This window comes from Chrysemys picta, chromosome 1 (genome assembly GCF_011386835.1).
Source record: "Chrysemys picta bellii isolate R12L10 chromosome 1, ASM1138683v2, whole genome shotgun sequence".
In the NCBI taxonomy this organism is placed as follows: domain Eukaryota; kingdom Metazoa; phylum Chordata; order Testudines; family Emydidae; genus Chrysemys; species Chrysemys picta.
The window spans coordinates 329,104,277-329,117,157 of record NC_088791.1 but is presented as its reverse complement, the minus strand read 5'-3'; the positions used below and the strand labels follow the sequence as shown (position 1 = coordinate 329,117,157).

The following is a 12,881-nucleotide window of genomic DNA, read 5'->3' as shown; positions in this document are numbered from 1 at the left end:
GGTTTTTACTCACGAAAGCTTATGCCCAAATAAATCTGTTAGTCTTTAAGGTGCCACCAGACTCCTTGTTGTTTTTGTAGATACAGACTAACACGGCTACCCCCGATATAAGCAGTATGAGAACTTTGACACACAGTTCTGATTTTATCCAGTAGAGGGCAGAGGTGTACACATACACTAGCCAGTTCATTACAATAATTTGTAGGGACCAAAATTGCAGTGCCATGGAACACAATCTATCCTAGTATTTTAATTTATAGTTATAGGAATTTGTGTTTGGTTTTATTTATGTTTTTATAATGTTACCATTCACTCACAGAGACAGTTCAAAAATATAAAGAAAAACAGCCAATACCTAAAAAAGATGACTTAAAAAACAGTATAACATTATCTGTATGGTCTTTTGGAAGCTAAGGAGCACTATTTTTATACTAGGACTGGAGAGATCTGGTTTCCTGGCTCCAGAGGTGGATTACGGTTTTGTGGGGCCTGGGCCAGAGCAAGTGGGGGCCCCTCCCTACCCCTTCCGCCTGTAGTCCCCCTGGTCCCTCCCCCGGCATTACTGCAGGGGAAATGGGGGAGGGGGGGGCTTGCCATACCTGCCTGCCCGGCGCTCCTGCCAGGCAGCGGGATCAGGGGCTTCCCCTACTCCCTTGCAAGAGCCCCAGGCAAGTGGAGCAGGGCAAGCCCCTGCGCCCTGACCCTGCTCCTTGGCAGGAGCGCCGGGTGGACGGGGAAGAAGGGGCGGTGTGTGGGGGCGCCCATTTTTCCAGGACACCCCAATTGGCTAGGGCCCCTGGACATGGGTCCCATTAGCCCTGTGGCTAATCCCTCAGCTAAATCAGTTTTTCTCCCAATACCATCTGTAATATAGTATATTTTCCTTCCCAGTCTATGTTGGTCTTGTCTGTGCAGAGTATAAGCTCTTAGGAACAGGGCTATTCCTTACTTTGTGTTTCTATAGTACCAAGCAAAATGCTTCCCTGGTCTCAGTTGTAGCTTCTTGAGACTACCATAACACAAATATTACTAAACTTTTAGGAGTAGTAGTAAATTTCACTGGATGACCCATTATGAGAAAAACAAACATTAGTATAAAATGACTTGTAGCAAAGTTTTGTTTTAGTAAACGTAAAATTGCCTATGTACTTCTGCCATGGGGCATTCACACTTTTATTTGTAGTTAGTAGGGTCTTAAAATAAACAATTAGTGTTTGATGTTTGTTTGTTTCTTGTTTTGTCAACTACAGTCTGGCCCTCCTGTTTTGTGATTATTGGCCTGGATAGTGTGATTAATGTGGGCTTTTGCTGGGTTTTTTCCACCTTCACACTAATTTACAGCAGCAGATTGCCCACTGCATGCTGAGCGCTTTGAGATCAGTGGAGAGAGCAATGCTGACAGTGGTTTTCATGGGGAACTTTTCACCTGTCCTGTGGTTGGAAGTCATGTTTAGCAACAGTGACCAGCAGTAAAGGGGTAGGCAAGAAAAGAGTGAAAGAGCAGCAGACTAGAAAATAAACGAAATTAGCACTTCAAAGCACTTGCACTGGTGATAGCTGTCTCTCTCAGATGTAGTACATAAGCCGTAAGTGACTGTACAAGCAGGGAACTGGATTCCATCTCTACAAAGGGAGATAAACGGATTTAGAGATGATGTACCTTATCGTAACACCCCATTAAAATAGGGATTGTTGAGCATCACCATCAACACAAATGGGAAGAAACTGCTAATATACGGAAAATGTTCTCAATGGTAGAACAAGAGGGGCTCCTTGGGCAGATTTACCCTTAGCATAGCAAAGGGGCCATAATGGACCTACAGTTCAGCAACATGAATATGCATATTGTGAAACAAGTAATAAGTACCCTAGTACATAAAAGCCGGCCCCAGTACTCAAAAATGAAGAGGTTCTCAACCCAAATAACTACAGAGGCGTAATCCACTCTTGTATTTCCTGCTCTCAACAGCCCTAACCTCCCAACCAATGGAGTGAAAAATCTGAAAATGCTCAAGATGCTAGACCCTACATAATAACAATATATGAAACACTGGGAAGAAATCAACCCTTTAGACTGCTACAAACCCTTGTGCAGAGCTATCACAGCAGACTACCCTCACTACAGTGAAACACAAAGCTAAACTGGACTCTTACCAAGTGCAGAATCCATGAATACAAACTAGACATGAAAACTGGAAGTCCTGAAGCACCATTCAACCCCAGATGGGAACCAATGGGACAGAGAAGAAATTGAGACACCAAAGCTGGGAATGGGTGATAGGGGATGGATCACTTGACGATTACCTGTTCTGTTCATTCCCTCCGGGGCACCTGGCATTGTCCACTGTCGGAAGACAGGATACTGGGCTAGAGGGACCCTTGGTCTGACCCTGTATGGCCGTTCTTATATTCCAATGTGTGACACACAAGAGAGTTTGAGAAAGATCTTTCCTGTAATTATCAACCAAGATAAAATATTTTTCATTAAAGAAAAGAAAAGAAAAGAAAAGCTGCCAGAAGAAAAACAAGCAATAAAAGAGGAAGGATGGCTCAAAAATTAAGCTGCTAGCCCGATCTGTGGGATATATAAATTTAATTCCTTGCTCCACCCCAGGCTTCTTGTGTGTTCCTGTGTGGCCTTAAGTAAACCATTTAGGGAGGCATTTTAAAAAGTGCCTAAGTGACTTAGGTACCTAACTCCCATCCCATTGACTTTCAATAGGGGCTAGGAACTCACCTTAGGTGCTTTTGAAAGTGTCACCCTTAGGCTACGTCCTCACTACCGGGGGGGGGGGGGGGGAAAGGATCGATTTAAGATACGCAAATTCAGCTACGCAAATAGCGTAGCTGAATTCGACGTATCCGAGCGACTTACCCCGCTGTGAGAACGGTGGCAAATCGACCTCCGCGGCTCCCCCATCGACGGTGCTTACTCCTACCTGGGCTGGTGGAGTACAAGCGTCGATTCGGGGATCGATTGTCGCGTCCCGACGAGATGCGATAATTCGATCCCCGAGAGATCGATTTCTCCCCGCCGATTCAGGCAGGTAGTGAAGACGTAGCCTTAGTCTCTCAGTTCCTCATCGCTAAAAGGGGGATAATAGCAGATCCCTACCTCATAAGGATGTTGGCAGGAAAGACACATTAAATAGTGTGAGCAAGTCAGATACTACAGCAGTAAGAGCCATAGATAGTGACTCATCACACATAACCACCTGCCAGGGGATGGGGTAAACAACAGTAAGGACCAAGGGCCATGGGATAAAAGCAGAAACACACTGGGAAGCCCTGTCCAGACCTCAGGTTTTTACACTGCACCGTGTGGCTCGCCCTGCCACTGAAGTACTATTGCATTGAGCTGAGGGTGTATCCTGTGGAGCCTGCGCCGGTGGGATGGGTTGAGGCAGATGTGAGAGGATACAGGGTGGGTGTGTAGGAGCGCAGCAGCTAGTGATGGGAGAGAAGAACTGTGACGGGAAGGAGGCAGGCGCTTGAGAGGATCCAGGGTGAGCTGTGTGTGTCTTTGATGGGAAGAAGAGGCAGCAGGGAGGCTGTGGAGAGCGAGCGCGTGGTCGTCTCTCTGCCGGAATGAGCGGACCCAGAGGCTGAGTGTCCGTGTTTGCGAGAGACCAGGCGGCAGGACGGAGTGGGGTGAGTGGGTCTGTCTCTCCGCTGGAAAGAGGGAGAGGCGGGGGGAGTGATCCGTGGGGGGAAGAAGAGGCGGATACACGGGAGCGGGCTCTCCTCCCGGTAGGCTGCGCTGTGATCAGACCGGCGGGTTGGGATCGCCCCCTTCCCCCTCCGCTCAGAGCCCCCAGGCAGAGTCCGGAGCTGCGTGCCGAGCGCGCCGCGCCTCCAGCCTTCTCCTGCCGGCCCCAGTCCCAGTCCCGGGCTGCGCGTTGCACCGGGAGGGCGCAGCTGGGCTGGCTCCCGGGCTCATGGAGACAGTGCAGCGGAGGCAGAGGGGGAAGCCCCGCAGCTGATGCCGCTGGAGGGAAGGGTGCGTCGCTTTTGCTTCTTGGGGTTGGCCGGTCCCTGGGCAGAGCCGGGCAGGGGGCTGGGGGCAACGCGTGGAAACTTTCCACCTTGCAAACTTGCCTGGGCGTGCACAGCCCGCCGTGCCGCTCGCGTGGGACGCCGAGGAAGGTGCAGCAGCTCCGTGCACGCTCCGAAGGGGCTCAGCGCGATAGGGAAGCTTGCATGTGCAAGTTGCAAAACTTAAACCTGTTTGCTTTTCGTAAAGCAGGAGAAACTCCCCTTAGGCCAATGCAAATTGCTGACTCCCGCCCCTCCGGTGTGTTTGATCTTTATCTCTAGTTCAGTGGCTCTCCGGGTGACCTGTCCTTTTGCAAAGGGAGGAAGCAAGTGAGTCCCCTCCCCCCCCCCCCCCCCCCGTGCACTCCAGCTGCTAGGGAGTCTTCTGCTTTGCACCAGATTTAAATACAGGCGGAGGCTGGAGCTGGGGGGGGGGGGTGTTCTGCTTATGCTGTTCAGCTGCGTTTGGTACTAGCCCAGTCGTTCGCGGTGCCTGACGGAGGCTTGCTGCTGCTGGGGGCGGGATGCAGCAAGCAGAGAAGGGGCTCCCGTTTTGAAGGCGAATTCGCTTTCCCCAACCCCGTCTCCTCGCGGCGTGACTTGCTCGTTGGAGGTGCGGGGGGGAAAGGGGCCGTGACTGTGCTGCGGTTTGCATGGCTGCAGCGGGGGGTTTCCCCGGGAGGTGGCGACGAGGCTGCTGCGGCTGCCCGGGCTCCTGGAGACCAGGCGAGAGACTCGCTCAGCTGCTCCCTGCTTGGGGGCTGGCAGCGCGGACTCTGCCCGGTGGGGGTCGCACAGGGAAAGTGCTTGCAATGGGCAGTGCTGGGGGGAGGGGAGACTGCTTTCCCCATCGCGCCCTGGGGGCCGATCGCTTTCCTTTGGATTTCTGCACGTTTGAAACAAGTTTGTTTTTTTGCAGGAAGGCTTGGGGAGGGCGGGCGGGCGGGGGGGTGAGCGTTGCAATAACCACTCACCTCTCCCTTGGTGGCTGCTGCCTGGGCTCGGGCGGAGGGAACAGACCTCGCTTTGCCTCTGCAGTTAATGATTAGTTCAGCCTTTGTCGGGCAGCCGCGGGAGGGTTGCTGGGGCCTCGGACCGTTTCCATCCCCGGTGCATTGGTTTCCAAAAGGGACTGAATTTTCATTGCCAACATAAAGGCACTAAAACAAACGATCAAATGACCGTGTTTCCACTTGCTGCTAAATGTAGGCGTGGAACAAAACCCGCCCTGGTGTGGGGACTGGTAAATGTGGCTTTCCCACCTCTAACGTCTATGATTAAGAGACAGTTGAACCTCTTTTGCTACTGCTTGAACCCGGCCGGATTATTTACAGGGGCAACCCCCGTCGCTAAAGAGACGTATCGTTGTGTGCCTTGTATTTTGTTCTTGGTGGCTTCGTGCCCTTGCTTTGTTGTTTGGAGGATTAAGCTTTGACGATTGTCCTCAGTCCTAGATCCAATTAAAATAAATGCAAGTAAGTGGGACATAAAAGAAGGAAAAACTCTGCTAGCGCTACGAAGCAGCAAGCTTACCTTGTTACAGAGACAAAGCGTGCATTCCCTCTCTCCTCCTTTTCTGTCCCTTCGCATTGCTGTCAGACTCAGCGAGGAGCACCATTTGCTCAGTTGCATCCGAAGAAGTGAGGTTTTTACTCACGAAAGCTTATGCCCAAATAAATCTGTTAGTCTTTAAGGTGCCACCAGACTCTTTGTTGTTTTTGTAGATACAGACTAACACGGCTACCCCCTGATACTTGACATTTGCTCAGTGTTGGTCAAAAATCTAACTCGCCTCTGTCCAGCAGAAAATGTATTTTCCACCGGCATAGTCATTGAACATCCTTTAATATTTAGCAGAGGCTTTACTTATGAATGATCAGGTTCCTGGCAGAGGAATTAGCAACTGAAAAAGAGAGAGAGCTCTGAGAATTAGGGAGGAGAAATTCTGCACCGTTCACTAACCGCTGAAGGAGTGCCCTTGCTTTCACTGGTCGCTTAGTTCTGAATTGAAACAGGTATATAGGGGGTATGAACCTGAGCTGGGAAACCTGGACGCCATAAAACAGCGTGGGTCCAGTTCTTGCTGCCCTTTTTTTGCTGACCTGGAGCTTATCCTTTAAATTTAACCAAAGTTACCTTGTTTCCTTGAAGAAAACGTGTTGGTGGCGCTGGGAAAAGAACAAACGATCCCTCTGAAGCCAGTCTGTGTTCCCAAGATGCTGCTGTGAAAGAGTTCACAGAACCCGGCGGTTATCATTGTGCCCAAAAGATGTTGCAGGCTGGGTGAGAAACCCAAATTAGAACCAATTTACTGGAGCTCCAGAAACCAATGATGTAGCTCTGCTTATTTTTTCCCCAGTGCCTACGTATCTAGTGTTATCGCAAATAATCAGTAGGTTGCCTTGACTGTACTTGCCTTCAGATGTTGAGCTTTTTTTAAAGGACAAGAGCCTTGCTTTCTAACTAAAAGTTGTATCTTTTGGAATCTTAATATCTGTATAGTAACACCTGTTAACTAGCAATAAGATGAGGGTGCCCATTGACCTGTGTGTTATGATGCCATTTTACTACTGTGATGGATGGCAGCATAAAACACTAGGTCCTTTTAGTGCAGTCCTTGTTTCTGACATAAGTGCATTCTATTTGATCAAGTTATGTTTTCATTGTTGCCATTCTCAAATACGGCAATGCGACCTGATGTAACCTACTTTATAGATTATGTCAAATAGAATGAAGTGGGCAATTATAACTGAGTAGTGTGTCGAGCCATTACTTGCTGGTAGGATTTAGTAGCTCTTATTCCATTACGAACATAAATATGTTTGGAGTTCTCAGACGTTTCTGACACATGCAAACAGTACAAATGTTGCTCAGATTAATAGTTTTCTTTTACTCTATTGAGAAAAAATTGTGGGGTAGGGTAGGATAGGATTTGTTATCGTATGCAGTCCCAATACAGGATATAGAATAGCTTTCACCTCTTGGATGCAGGTTTGAATCAAGTACAGGTCAGTAGTGACTAAAAGCTTTTTGGTTTTGTGTTTTTTTTTCTTTTCTTTTTTTACCATCTTATGGCTCTTTGATGGCTTATGTGAAGGGTTTTGTGACTTGTTTCTAGTTCACATCACTAAAACTGCTTGCACAATTAGCATCCTGATGGTTTTGGCTAGAAGGCCAAAGACAGACTAGACCGGGAGACAGAACTACTAGACCAGTGGTGAAATCCTGTTTCAGCTGAAGTCAAAGGCAGCTTTGCCCCAGGCTTCAGTGGGACCAGAGTTTCACAGGAGAAGTAATCCCTACTAGTCTGGGAGGCACATTGGTATGTAGTGTGGAGAAGCTTTCACTGCTGCCACTTACGCTGTGTCTGTTCAATGGCTCAACAGAAGATTTAAGGGAGACAGGGTGGGTGAGATAATATCTTTTATTGGACCAGCTTCAGTTGGTGAGAGGCAAGCTTTCGAGCCACACAGAGGTCTTCTTCAGGTCTGGGAAATGTACTCAGAGTGTCACAGGTACACTAAACAAGTGGTTCTACCTTGTATTTAAGTAGTTAATGCATATTTCAAGGGATCATTCAAGGTGAAATGGCCCGTTATCACTTCTCCTGTCATAGTGGGGAAAGGACAGGTGGGGAAAAAAAGGTGGTAGGGGGCATAAATAGGTTATAGATTGTTGTAATAAGCCATAAATCCAGTGTCTCTATTCAGCAAGCTCTCCACAGACCAGGTTACAGCAACTCAAAGCAGCACCAGACTCTGCCAAAAGAACAGCAAAACTTGTAGCCATATCTCCACCGCTACATCTACCCCCACAACACGTCTTTCAAGATCCATTCCTATCACAACATGTGGTGTACCTCAGCCAGTGCACTAAATGCCCCCAAACAACTATGTTGATGAAACCAGACAATCACTATGCTCTCAAATGAACTCACACACAAAAATAAGACAAAAACACGACATCATCTGAGGGTGAACACTTTTCACAAAGCCATCACTTTATATCTGACTTATCAGTCCTCATTCTCAAAGGAAACCTGCCCAATACCTTCGAAAGACAAGCCTGGGAGCTTAAATTCATAACTTTGCTAGATACTAAAAATCATGGACTGAATAGAGACACTGGATTTATGGCTCATTACAGTAATATATAACCCTCTTAACCCCTCTCCTATCTTTTTTTTTCTTTTCTCCCCCATGACTGCAGAGGTTAATGGGCCACTTCACCTTGAATGGTCCCTAGAAATGTATGTTAACTACCTATGCTAAACAATCTGTTCCACCTTGTATTTAGCTGTGACACTCTGGGTATGTCAGAGTTACAGCACCGCTCAGAGAGCGCTGAAGGGAAACCGCTGTTGTGTGTTCACACTGTCAGCTGCCTGCGCAATAGCATGTTCACACTTGCGGCACTTGCCCCGGTATTTGGAGCGAGGCACTCTGGGTGCTATCCCACAGAGCATCTCTTCCTCTTCTGCCTCTAAGAGTTGTGGGAAGGCGGAGGGGGTCGTGGGGCATCTTGGGTCCTATCCCAATGCCCCATGATGCATTGGTTCACATCTCAGCAATCCCTGTGCTTCCATCCGCATTTGGTGCCATCTTTCAACAGTTCGTACTGTGCGCCCTGCCTCTTCGGGCTCCAGGAATGGATCCCAAACTGTTGACCAGTATTCTGCTTGCTCTGACCAACACATCATGAGTGGCAGTGGAGTTATTCCTTAAACTACAAAGGCAAGAGGAGTGTGACATTGATTTTGCCATGCGTAGTAGCTACGACACGAGATTGCTTGTGATGTTCATGGAGGTGCTGACCACAATGGAACGCCACTTTTGGGCTTGGGAAACAAGCACTGAGTGGTGGGATCACGTCGTCATGCACATCTGGGATGACAAGCAGTGGCTGTAGAACTTTCGGATGAGGAAAGCCACTTTCATGGGACGTGTGATGAGCTCGCCCCAGCCCTGCAGCGCAAGGACACAAGAATGAGAGCGTCCCTGCCTTTGGAGAAGCGCGTGGCGGTTGCACTGTGGAAGCTGGCTACTCCAGACTGCCACCGATTGGTCGCTAACCAGTTCGGAGTGGGAAAGTTGACTGTTGGACTCGTGTTGATGGAAGTGTGCAGGGCCATTAATCGCATCCTCCTCTCGGCAATGTGCATGATATTGTGGATGGCTTTGCACAAATGAGCTTCCCTAACTGTGGAGGGGCGATAGATGGCACGCATATTCCAATTCTGGCACTAGACCACCTACCTACCTAGTACATTAATCACAAGGGGTATTTCTCAATGTGGCTCACCGGGGGCGTTTCACAGACATTAACGCAGGCTGGTTTGGAAAGGTGCACGACGCGTGCATCTTTCGGAACGCTGGCCTGTTCAGGAAGCTGCAAGCAGGGACTTTCTTCCCAGACCAGAAGATCACCATAGGGGAAGTCAAAATGCCCATTGTGATCCTGGGAGACCCTGCTACCCCTTAATGATGTGGCTTATGAAGCCATACCTGGGGCAACTTGACAGCAGCAAGGAGCAGTTCAACAACAGGCTGAGCAAGTGCAGAATGACCGTTGAGTGTGCTTTTGGCTGTTTAAAGGCCTGCTGGCGCTGCCTCTATGGGAAGCTGGACCGAGCTGATGACAGTATTCCTATGCTTATAGCTGCACGCTGTATGCTCCATAATATTTGTGAAGGGAAGGGTGAAAGCTTCACTCAGGGCTGGACCGCAGAGGCTCAGCGCTTGGAGGCTGAGCAGCCAGAGACTTGGGCTATTAGAGGGGCGCAGCGTGGGGCCATAAAGATCAGGGATCCCTTGAGGCAGCAATTTGAAGCTGAAAGCCACTAATATTTGTTGCTATGCTTGGGAATGCAGTGCTTGTAATGCTAGGAGGTGATTGTGATTGGTGCAGATGATGCAATATAAGGTTTAACATAATTGTCTGTTGCTTTGCAGGGCTCTGTTTGCTTTCAATTAATAGAATAAAGATTGCTTTCAAACCAACACAATTCTTTTATTAAAAAACAACAATTGGAGGAGAGAGTCAAACCAAAGAAAACCTCAACCATGATGGGGATGGGAGAAGGGAAGGTTCCAGGAGGAGGAGGGATGGCCAAAGATTTGTGTATGTACAGGGATCATATCTAACCTTCTCCTTTGGAGTACAATGCAGCGGATACTGTACTTCAGCAGGGCCAAACTGCAGAGGGCTGGGTGTTGAGTGCTGTGGGTAGTGGGAGTCTGCAGTGCTGGACTGTGTGTGGGGAGGAGTGGAATGCCGCATGTATAGACTGGAGCCAGGAGGTAGATAGGAGTGTGTTGGTGGTGTCTGGGGGGTGCATGGAAATATCGCCTGGAGCGTGTCCACTTGACGGTCTATAATGTTTAAGAGCCGCTCCATGGCTTCGTTCTGGCATGCCGCGTTCTCCTTTCGGTCCCTCTTCTTGCTGTCCCTCCACTACTTCAATTTCTGTTTCTCAGCCGCGGAGTGCATCATAACATCATGCAGAAAGTCCTCCTTAGTTCGTCTTGACCGCTTCCTAATTCTGCGCAGCCGTTCAGTTGCTGATAACAAAGAGGGAGTCTGGGCTCCCAAAGTCATCTCTGTGAAGTTTAAATGCAACATTTTACAGAAGCAGTATTGTTTGCAACACAGACAACATTGATTCAGTGCTTTAAAACACAGCTAGTACTCTCACACCTGTCACTAACTGGCTGACCCCAAGCAAGCACACATGAGCCACATGACCTCCAAAATGGTGAGTAGCCGCAGGGGCAGGGTAAATCATTCTTCCTGGCCCCTGCTGTACACTGGGCATGTGGCTCTTGGTGACAGCCAGCAATGGGGGTGGGGGTGGGGTGGGGCTGATAATCATTCCTGTCCCCACACTTTCCACAGGATGTGATCATTATGGAAAATATCTCGCTGCTGAGAGTGAACAGGGAGTCAAGGGAGGGTCTTCTCCAATACTGTGGCTTCTGTCCTGGCCCCTATGCGGCTCGCCTGTGTGCAGCAATGGTGTCCTCCCTCTCCTCCCCCCCCCAAGGCCTTGTCATTTGCCTGGGGGTGCTCAACTCCTGCTCTGACCCAGGCCCCACTCCTCCCCTTCCCCCAAGGCCCTGCTCCCGCCCTGTCTCTTTCCTCTGAGGGAGGGGGAGGAGCTGATTGGCAGGGCCTGCGGGCGGTGAGTGCTGAGGGGGGGGCGGAGGGGGGAGCTGATTGGCGGGCCGGTGGGCAGTGAGTGCTGGGGGAGGGGGGAAGAGGGGAGCTGATTGGCATGGCCGCCGGCGGGTGCTGAGCACCCACTATTTTTTTTTCCCCGTGGGTGCTCCAGCCCCAGAGTACCTACGGAGTCAGCACCCATCATTCAGTGGGAGGGAGGAGAATTTGAGAGAGTAGAACAAAAATTGTGATGTGACATTGGGTATAAATGTTACCTTTTGTGGAAAAGTTTTCACAGAAGTGGAAAATGAAACATTTACATGAGGTTTTTTTGTTTTGAATTCCTATATAGAGAGTTTTTCATTTAGGTTCAAACAGTTTTTTTGCAGTGCATTCAACCCATATAATGCTTCATTGTGGGATTTGCACAAGAATTAAAAGTAAAATTGATCACAAAGATGAGTGCTTTTTGGAACTCAGTCAGCATTCATTTTGGAAAAGTACATTTCTTTAGAAAAAAAATCTTTGAGCAGGTTTATGGAAATTAAGAGGCTTTCATAAAAATAAAGGTATTTGTTTAAAAAATGCAATTTATACCCTGTTAGTATCTTTTAGTTATATTTGTGGAAAAAAGGTGACTAAAACAGAACGATCCTGATTCTCCTTTCTGTTAAACCAGTGGCAGGTCCTTGTCTTGCACTGTTGTAGTCAATGGGTATTTTGTCAATAACTTAGGTGGGAGTGGGAGCAGGAGTGGACCCTAAATTCTGTGTAAGTTCATTGAAGTCTTTGGAGCTGCACCAGTGCAAAACAGATTTGAGATCAGAATTGAGCCCACTGACTGTTCAAGCTGTTGCTACACAAAAGGCAGTACGGCAGTGAGAGACTGATGAGATCCAGTATTGTACTTCTTTTCCCTGGACTGCACTGACTCCCAGTTCATTTCTGAGTGCAATGCAGGGAGTTGATTTTGATCTCTAAAGCCCTTTGTGGTTTGGGTTATGTGACTCCTGAAGGCCATTCCTTTCCTTGTGTTCTAACCTGATCGCTGATATCAGCTGGCACGCTCCGCTCCAGCCAACAGTCTTAGATCTTGTAGCTCTGGGAGCTGGAGGCAGGTCACTTACAGTGGCTGGCCAATGACTCTGTCAGAGTCCTATTTTTGTTGATTTTCCAGGCAAGCTGTAAAGTTTATTTATTCGCTCTGGGTGAAATCTTGGCCCTACTGAAATCAATGGGGAAAAAAATCGACTGACTTCAATAAGGCCTGGATTTCACTCTGTTTTTTCCCTGAGGAGGGGGTGATTTGGGCTGTACGTGGGTGGCTGAGGGTGTTTGTGTTGGAAAATTCTCTGTTATCATTAGTTGATGTCTTCTAGTAATGTGCCTGGATGCCAGGATAGGAGAAGTAATATACCTAAACTGTGTACCAGCAGTCAGCCACGTTTTCTTCCTGGGTTATAACTATTCTAATTGTACTGCGAAATCAGTAGGTGTTGCGAATGTACCACCCTTTCTGCTAACCCAGCTTCTCTCTGGTTTTCATGAACTCCTGTCTTATGCTGTGGGAGAAGTCTGAAGAGACATTCTCTTATCATCAGGGTAGGGAACTGATTTGGGAGACTTAAGAACTAGGGCTGGGATCCATAAAGGGATTTAGGCATTGCTGTGCTCAGTGTCACAGCACC

At 48.5% G+C, this 12,881-nt stretch overlaps 1 protein-coding gene and 1 long non-coding RNA gene across 13 annotated transcripts in view; one reads left to right on the top strand and one right to left on the bottom strand.

The window, feature by feature from the left end:
* LOC122174255 (uncharacterized) overlaps positions 1-6,000 on the bottom strand; it is a 61,364-nt gene extending 55,364 nt beyond the window's left edge. Inside the window, exons 1-3 of one of the 2 annotated variants that reach the window (XR_006175845.2) lie at positions 5,569-6,000; positions 5,010-5,485; positions 2,305-2,451 (exon numbers count right to left, since the gene is read on the bottom strand). This is a non-coding gene — a long non-coding RNA (uncharacterized LOC122174255). Of the gene's footprint in view, positions 1-2,304; positions 2,452-4,098; positions 4,235-5,009; positions 5,486-5,568 lie in introns of those variants that run through there. The other variant, XR_010597899.1, reaches the window with a different exon arrangement.
* FAT3 (FAT atypical cadherin 3) overlaps positions 3,353-12,881 on the top strand; it is a 566,930-nt gene continuing 557,401 nt past the window's right edge. For 4 of the 11 annotated variants that reach the window (XM_005304056.5, XM_005304053.5, XM_008171839.4 and 1 more), the window contains exon 1: positions 3,784-4,000. The gene's annotated coding sequence lies outside the window, so the exon portion shown is untranslated. Of the gene's footprint in view, positions 3,652-3,757; positions 4,001-4,244; positions 4,366-4,520; positions 4,649-12,881 lie in introns of those variants that run through there. The other 7 variants (XM_008171837.4, XM_065581669.1, XM_065581668.1 and 4 more) reach the window with 7 other exon arrangements.